Source organism: Falco naumanni, chromosome 4, assembly GCF_017639655.2.
Source record: "Falco naumanni isolate bFalNau1 chromosome 4, bFalNau1.pat, whole genome shotgun sequence".
Taxonomy (NCBI): domain Eukaryota; kingdom Metazoa; phylum Chordata; class Aves; order Falconiformes; family Falconidae; genus Falco; species Falco naumanni.
This window is the reverse complement of record NC_054057.1, coordinates 63479415-63487987: the sequence shown is the minus strand read 5'-3', so window position 1 is coordinate 63487987 and position 8573 is coordinate 63479415. Positions and strand designations below refer to the sequence as shown.

General features: G+C 43.3%; 1 long non-coding RNA gene across 1 annotated transcript; it reads left to right on the top strand.

The window, feature by feature from the left end:
• Window positions 1-1395: 1395 nt before the first annotated feature.
• Window positions 1396-8276, top strand: LOC121086142. The gene is made up of 3 exons (XR_005827289.1): window positions 1396-1516; window positions 7210-7494; window positions 8108-8276. It is a non-coding gene; the product is annotated as an uncharacterized LOC121086142 (long non-coding RNA).
• The last annotated feature ends 297 nt before the right edge of the window (window positions 8277-8573 follow it).

Sequence of the window (8573 nt, the reverse complement as noted above, 5' to 3'; positions counted from 1 at the left end):
CTTTCACCTGTACCCGTGCCTCACTCCCTGGGAAACCCAAGGGGAATGAAGTAGTTGTCATCTGTGCTTTGAGACATTTTCTACATCACCCCCCAACATGTACTGTATCGCTTGAGCCAGGTTAAATCACAGCATGCAAATGGGAAGAGAAAAGGGGCCACGTCCTATCTCTGCCTGTGACGTCCCTGACTGTAACACCAGTTCAGCAGACAACTGCAGGTAATGGGAAAATCAAGCAGAGGTTAAAAACATATACATAGAACTAATTACAGAAAGAGAGCTAAGCCCAGGGTGGATGAGAGCCCTTGATAAAGGAAATGGCTTCACCAGGTAAATGGAGCAGTTGGCCTCAATGGCTTGGGTTATTTTTTTTTTTTCTTCATGTAGGTCAGATGTCTTCCCGAGGGGGTTTCTCTTAACCTCCCTCTTAGGATCTCAATTACACACTCAACACAGATTAACAACAACAACAGTTAGAGCAAAAGAAACCTCAGTGGAAAACACAGTGCACTTAGACCAGAACAAATAGCAAAGGGTTCACGGGGAAGGAAAATCAATGTGGCTGATATTTATTACACTCTTTATGAAGGTAGATGGGACTCAACCAGAGTCCTTTTAGAGTTCTGTTCTGCTTGGGTTTTGCCATAAACAAAAATGATGAGTCCAGCCCTTCATTACAGCTTTGTGCCCAGCACATTTTAATTAGGATTAGGAAAATAGACAGGGAGGGAAAAAAAGCAGGAGAAAAATAAAGAAAAAGAAAAGAGGTGAGAAAAAGCTCAAGCTAATTCATAGTTTTGTATCAGTTCTGTTCAGGCTTCTGTTGGATCTTCCAAAAGCAACATCCCTTTTCATTCAGCTTGGATAGTTGCTGTTCAAACAGGCTTTTGAACACCACACATGAAGAGAAAATAAACAACCATGAGCAGGGAGGGGAAAGGGGGAAAAAAAGAAGGCAAACAATGCAATATGTGTAGAATCTAACACAACACAGCATTCCACGCTGGGAGGCAAAGACCAGTGATGGTGACTGTAATTCAGCACGAGTGGGAACAAAGTAGAAAAAGGGCAGAGGAAAAGCACGTTGTGAGTAATCAACAACAACTTGCTTTCACCCACTTGCCTCCCAGCATACACACACACAGAGCGAGGTGTGCACAGACACGCTTAGGGTAGGAGCACACAGGAATGCTCCTCTGCGTGTGCACTCACACTTGCAGGGCCATAGCCATGATCTCTGTGAGGGATTGCATGGCCGAGACCATGGCAAGGGGCACAGGAGCGTGCACCAGGTTGGCTGATGGAAGCAGTTTCTCACTTACTCTGCCCCATGCTGGCCTGCTTGCACACAAAGTCCAATATGTGTGTGTGTTTGTGCGCAGGTGTCTGTGGAGACCCACAAATGTGTTCTCCCTGCTTGATCCGTCCTATTACATGACTGACGGTGCTCAGACATGGTGGAGATTGATAGCATTGAGATCGGACTCTGGTCAAGGAATTTGAAATCTGATTTGAGGTGAGTCCTGCTTCAGGTATAGCTCAAAAATCAAATTATTTTAGTTGTGGCAGGGAGGGGGAAGAGAAACAGAGTAGGTGAAATAATAGCTAGTGTCTAGCTAAGATAAGCCAGGCAAGACAAAATATTAATTCTGATTCTGTTAGCACACCAAACAGAGAGACACGTAATTCCATCCACCTGTCCAAATCAGAGAAAATTGCTGTCACCAGTGGTGCATAAATCAGGGATGATAAATCATTAAAACCAAGTAGAAATGGTAACGTCCCACCGTTTGATGCCATTGATAATAAACCTGTCTGGGAAAGGGAGATCCTCTGAGTTTAGGGGCTCACATTTATTTGCAAATGAAGGCACAGGTAGGCTTTGAAGCTCTCCTAAGGTTCACAAGCCTCACTGATAGCAGAGGGCATGTCCAATCCAGACTGTATGTTGACATCTTGTATTACTCCATTGCACAGGCATAACACCAGGCTGAATTTGAGCCATCTCCTCAAGCTCATGGCTCTGTCCATCCACTTGCTCCAAAGGGTGGATGGGATGACTTCAGACCTGGAGGAGACCTGAAGATAAAGCCCTGCCCTGCTGTGCTCTGCTTGCTCCCAGCTCTGCCAGTGATATGCTGTGTCATCTTGAGCAATCACTATGGCTAGACACATTCCCCTTCCATATCAGATGGCTCATACAGGTGTCCTCATTAACCTCATTAACTACTGAGCCAAAAGGATCACACATGTCTGCTGATGAGATTCACTTTGAGTCTTGGAGTGTGTGTATTGCTCCATCAGCCCACAGTATTCCATCCAACATGATCAAAAGTCTCTTTCCAACATTTGCCAGCACAGCAGGGGTAAAAAGGGATTGAACTGGGTTCAGTGCTTGCAAGAGAGAGGTGTTGCAGTTGAGGCACAGTGAGTTCAAGTCAGGATTGCAAGGAAACTATTCCCTACTCTGTGAAATTAGTGCATCTCAGAAAAAGGGCACAGCCAGTTTATGGAGCATCCTTGGTTTGTCATTTTCCCTGCTGCTGCAATCACTTTGGGCTACCCTGGAGGGGTAGGGCTGTAACCACCGCCACACACAAAAAAGACAGGAGAAAAATCTCCTGGTTTAGGGAAGTAGGGAAACCTTTGGCTCAAGCTGTGTCTTTGCAGGAGCTGGCGAAAGCTGCAGCTTTCTGCAGCCACCTGGAGCTTAATTGCCACTTAAAGGAATTATCTTCTGCCTTCATCCCTAAGAAAAGCAACTGTTTGTATGGAGCAGACAGACAGATAGGGAAGGACACTGGAAACTGTTTTGTAGACCTGCTTCCTCTCCTTTCCCCATGTTCAGTGTGAAAGAAAATAGAAACAAAATTCAGCCAACAGCGAGAGGAAGCAGAAGAGGTGCTGGGCAGAGTGTGAGCCTCCAGACGCTGGAATAAGAGAGAACAGACACCTCCAAGCATCCCCGGTCTTGTTTTCCTCCCTCAAGCACCTGCAGTTGGTGGCTGGAACACATTCCTGATGGACTGGTGGACTGGCCCTGTGTCTCGCCAAAGACTCCCTTCTTACGTCACACCTCAGCATAGCTTTTGCTGCTTTTGGCATTACTGTAATTCATGTTTTTAGGGAGTTCTCCCAGCATTTGATAACCCAATGCCTTCACTGGGATTTTGTCAGGAAGACTATTTCTTCTCTCCTTAAAGGAAAAAAAGAACCCCTTTTTTCTTTCATATATACCAGGAATAACTCCTTGCTGAAATAAGCTACTCACTATGGGGAGAAAGGCACTGCACTGACAGACTTGAAAACTGACAACTTACTATTAAACTACAAAAAAAGTCACCACCCCAGTGATGGTGGAGGCTTAGCAGCAGGAGACTCTTTCAGCATCCTTTTGCTGTGCTAAAATCTTCAGGGGAAGTTATAAGAAACCAGAACTGAGCAGGTCTAGCCTCATGCACCCAGAGTTTAAACTAGCCCTGGCTTAAACCCTGAATTGTGGCTTTTTTTACCCTCTTAATTGTCATACAGTCTTGCCTCATAACGTTATGTCCAGACTCCTTTCTGAACATCTCTCTGAGCACTTGGTACTGAGGCATCCAGGCCTTTCTACCACGCTGCAGCGATCTGGAAGGATGCCCCACATTCTTCCTTTTTTTCTTCTTTTGTTCCTAATATTAATGTCTCATTAGTCTATGGGTATTTCTGCTTACTCAGAGCTCTAGCCCACATCTACATTATATCCCTGTCTCTTTGTTTTCATGTAAGCATCTCTGTATGCATCAATCCAGGTATGTTACCTGTTGCATCCTCAGCATTTGGCTTTCAAGCACTTGGTTTTAGCAGCACTAAAATAATCCAGACCCTCTCCCATACCACCACGTTCTCCAGTTTGCAATCAGGAACTATTGCCGAAGGCTTTATATTTTAAAAATCTGTTGTGCCTTTTTTCACAATGAAATATTTTAACCTCAAACCATCCAGCATTACCTGCACATACCCTGAGGGGCAGAGTAGACAGTCGGAAGGTCCTCAAACTATTAGCATAAAAAGGGATTGATTGAAGGACAGCACTGGGTCAGTAAGACATGTCCTAGGCGTTCATATCCCAAACAGGTAAGGCTGTCAATTTGGAAGAATCAGTCTTTTAGGAAATAATACATTTCCTGGAGTAACTGCTTCCCTGGTCAAAAAGCTTCATACCTAGTAGTTTCTTGCTTTCATTTTCTTGTCCCTGATCATAAGCTCACATATATTGTCATCTCTTTACAGGAGTCAATAGAGATACATGTGCTTATGTGAGCTAAAGATCTGGTCCAAGTCTTGGTCTATATTACAAACAAGTTTCAAAGAGATTCTTGGCAAATGAAGAAGGAAAATAAGTCTTTTTGTACTCTGAAATTTCCCAGAAATAAAACAAATGCACAGTCAAAACTATTCAAATGACATTTCAGGAGATCAGTCATAGAATCTATTAATGCATTTCTTTTTAAACAGATGGAGTTTGCAAATTTACTTTGAGCTTATAGGCTAACCCGTTCTATTGCCATCATGGCCAAACCTGATTTCTGACATAAAACCCAGCTCTGTGTTCCTAAGAGTCTCCAAGCTGAAATGGATAGGATTCTGCCCAATATAGGTAGGGTTTAATTAGAAGAATAACTTAATTACAATCTTATCAAGGTTGTATCAGCTTTTGAAGCCACGTCACATGCATATTCAAGTAAGTCAGACATATATCCACTGAAAATGGCTCAATTTTCTGGAAGATCAGAATCAAGTGTAGGGTCTCACATCTATACTCGCATAAAGCAGTGCCAAACCCTGGGGAAAGCTGTTCTGAAATCAGTGTGACTGCTTGCTCAGTAAAGCTCTGCACAGTCCAGTCCACAGCAGTTATAGCTAAAGGTTGTAGCTACAAGCTTGGGCCTGATGCCCCACTGCATAGTGTGAATGGTAAATGACAATTATTCCCACTGATAAGGCTCTTGCCTAAAGAATTTTATTCCTCTAAAAACAAATAACTGCCCCCCATCTTCTTGTATTACTAGAGCAGAAAATGTCTCTGCAGTTGTGATTCTCTCTTGACTCTGTATTTGGTGGCCCTGTTACACCCACCTCAACACAGGCTTTATTCTCGGGTGCATTGGGATCATTTGCAGGCAGTGAGTAAAGAGCAGTGATGCTGCTGAGACTCTCCAAGGAGCTTGACAAATTAACTTTAGCTGGTTCCCTAGGATTACATATACTTTGCAGTCCAGTGCTGCTCATGACTGCATATAGTGCACTCTTGCAGAGAGCTGGGGTTGGGCTGGGACCCAGTTACTTCTCATTTCTGCTTTCTCTTTGCTTCCAAGCTCACACATGCCAACTTCATTGACATGGATGAAATAAGCCTGTGGTACATGGCAGACACAGTTACGGAGGCTGTGAGCAATGAGTAAGCCGGAGCTTTTGTTTGTGTATCAACAGCACAACTGTCAAGTGCATCCTGGCTGCAGGCATTTATTCCAGGTGATGCTGTAAAGAACAGAAACAAGATAGCAAGACGTTGCATGCCACATAGGGTCTGCAGTGCCAGCGATGAGAAAGCTCTCACAAATTAAGCACAGCTGACCTGCCGGAATAAGCCTAAGCAAGAATAGGCCATAATAATTACAGCTCTTTGAAAGCTTCTGTTTCATTAGAGAGACTTTAATAGCTTTATAAAATCAGGAAAGTATTTTAACAGTTTACAGATGGGAACATAAAGACTCTGATGGGTAGTGGCTGGCACATTCAGATGCTGGTTGAGATCCGCGCATGCTTTGTTGCTAATAATCCAGCAAAGGGTGATTGTGCATGTCTCAGGCTGAACATCTACAAGTTAAAGCAACCATAGATGGGGGCCACTTGTGAAAGTCTTGCCCAATTAACTTCCTGAGGATCCCACAGAAAATCAGTGGCAGAGAAATAGAAACCAGGGTTGCTGACCACACTGCTCCCCTAGCTCTTCTCCCCAGGAGACTGATTGCAGGCCAAGCTCTGTGGTATTCAGATGTCAGACTCTAGCGAGTCCCTTGAAAGAAAGGAGTAGAGACAAACAATTATCCAGCTTTGAGAAAACTCTTACCTTTGAAACGCTCTCCGTACATGTTATTACCATGTTTGCCTGGTTGCCAACAAGATTTGTACTTGAATAATGGCTTTGCCCCCCCACCCCCAAATCCCATTGACTTAAGGGTTTAGTTTGTGTCTTCTCCTCCTCCTCTTTGTTTTAATTAAGATGCATTTTACTAATTATCCAAAGGGAAACATGAACAACAGATTAAAAACTGAATTATTTAAGAAGCAGGGGTAACTGAGATTTAAGGGAAGGGGCTGATGTGGCTGTGCTCTTATTCAGACATTGCACTTTTCCAGTGACTTTCATCCAGGGAGTCAAATTTGCTGCTCAGACATTAACTAACCCTCTCACTTTCCCCATGAAGAGTTTCCCATGAGCAACAGGCTCCCTTGGCCAGCTGCACAATGGCACAAAGCAGCTCAGAAACCTGCCTGCAAGAACAGAGCATGGCACAGTTTCCTATTAGATCCGTTGGGAAGGGTTATGGCTCCGTTCTGACCATCTGACTGAACACACCAAGAGTGGAAGTATGACAGTATTTTTCTTATCTACTGAAAGGTCTTCTGTGCATCCTAGGAAATATCTGGCCCTGACCACTGCTGGTGAGAAGGCAACAAATTTGACATACATCAGGGAAATCAGAATAGTTGTTGCTAAGGTCTGTCCTCCCATGAGCTCAATCCTGCTGCTGTACGTTGTGAACACAGAGAAACAGGAGCAAGTTTAAGTGACTCCAAAACCAGGCTTAGTACTTCATATTCATCATTTTGATTCTGAAAATGCTAGCGAGAGCAAGGTTCATTTGTTGATGTCTGTTTGATGGGGTTTATTTGTTTGAAAAGGCTAATCAGCTACCAGGATGCAGAGGCAATTGCTTAAATGTAAAGGAAAAGGAAGAAACTGTTCAAAGCTATTCAGATGAGGTTTGCGTTTTGATGTCGGTGTGCAGCCAACTGACAAATGCTGAGCCACAGTCTGGTGTAAATCCAGATGAATTCCATTAGAATCAACAGACTTGCTTCCAATTTATTCTGATGTAACAGAGAGTATGATATTTCCATTCACGTTTACATTAGATTTGTTTCCTGTTTTCCATAATTCAGGCAGTTTCCATTGTGTACAAAACCAGCCTCGGCCAGATCTTGATCTCATTTGCATTGGATGAAAACAATTGTTTCAAATGGAGCTACGCTGGATTTATAATTGCATAAATGGGAGCAGAATCTGATCTATTCCAACGGAGGATTTCCCAGGGTGTTGCCGTGTGAGAACACCCCTGCCATGGTGAAGTGATCAGGTGCTTTGCCATCGATTTCAATGGAGAATTTTCATCTAAGTTCTGGACTGGAGCCCTAAGCTTGACAGCTGCTGCTTCACCCACACCAAAGGTATAGAAGCCCCTCTTTCCTTCAGAAGATGATCTAACAAGCCAACACTTGCACCATCTCATGACCTAACATATGAATACCATGCGTTAGCTTAGAAGAAAGTCAGGAACAGAATGAGCTTAGCCCTGCCTGGCAGAAGTCTTCCTCAAAAGATACATTGGCCCTGATACATTTCATTTGTCACATACATTGTGTATAAACCCAAGTTCTCCATGTTGCCTTTTCCTTCCTACAGAGCTTCCTCCCTTGAGGCCCTTCCAACTCGCCTTGTTCAGTTGTAATTGGAAACATTAGGAGCAATACAATGGTTCTCTGGCACATGAGGCTGTCTGTTTTGGTGTTCATGCTGCTAGCAATAGATTGGGTTATTACTAATAAGTAAGAAGAGGGTTATTCACAGCAACATGTGCAATCAAATGGATTTACTCCTCCCCATTGAAGCTGCTTATTTCACTGCTAGCAGGAAAATAAGGCTATTTAGAGTCATGTGTGGTAGTTGCAAAGGTTTTTCTGAGTAGATACACAAGCTATGTTGCCATAGCTTCTAGGAGGACTTTGAACTCACCTCATCCATCTGGCTTCACAACTTCTCACTCTTATTTCTGTCTTCTAGAAGCCACCATTTCGACGGGATATGAACAGACGTTGCTGACTGAATCTTACAAGGTACTGTACAAGCTCAGCCAACCCTTAAAACACTGGCCTCCTAACTGCCAGCTGTAACACTTTATAAACATGGATATTCCATCCCAGTTCTCAAAGATAAATTTTGCTGTGAAAACGTGCAGTTTGATTCTTTGTTACCCAAGGCCTGGGGAAGTGCAAAGTTGATACGCAGTAAAAAAAGCTCCATCAGCATCATATTACTTTACATTGGTATGACTTGCCATTTTAAATGAAGACATACCTCTTCCATTTGCATTTGCAGAACTCCTGTGTGTTTAATTCCACAGTAACTTTAGATTCCTTCACAAATTTAAATATTTCTCTCAATTTACAATTCAGCACCAAACAGGGGAAGACAACAATGACAAGAGTAACCACAATGAACACCAATGACAACACTACACTTGCAAGGC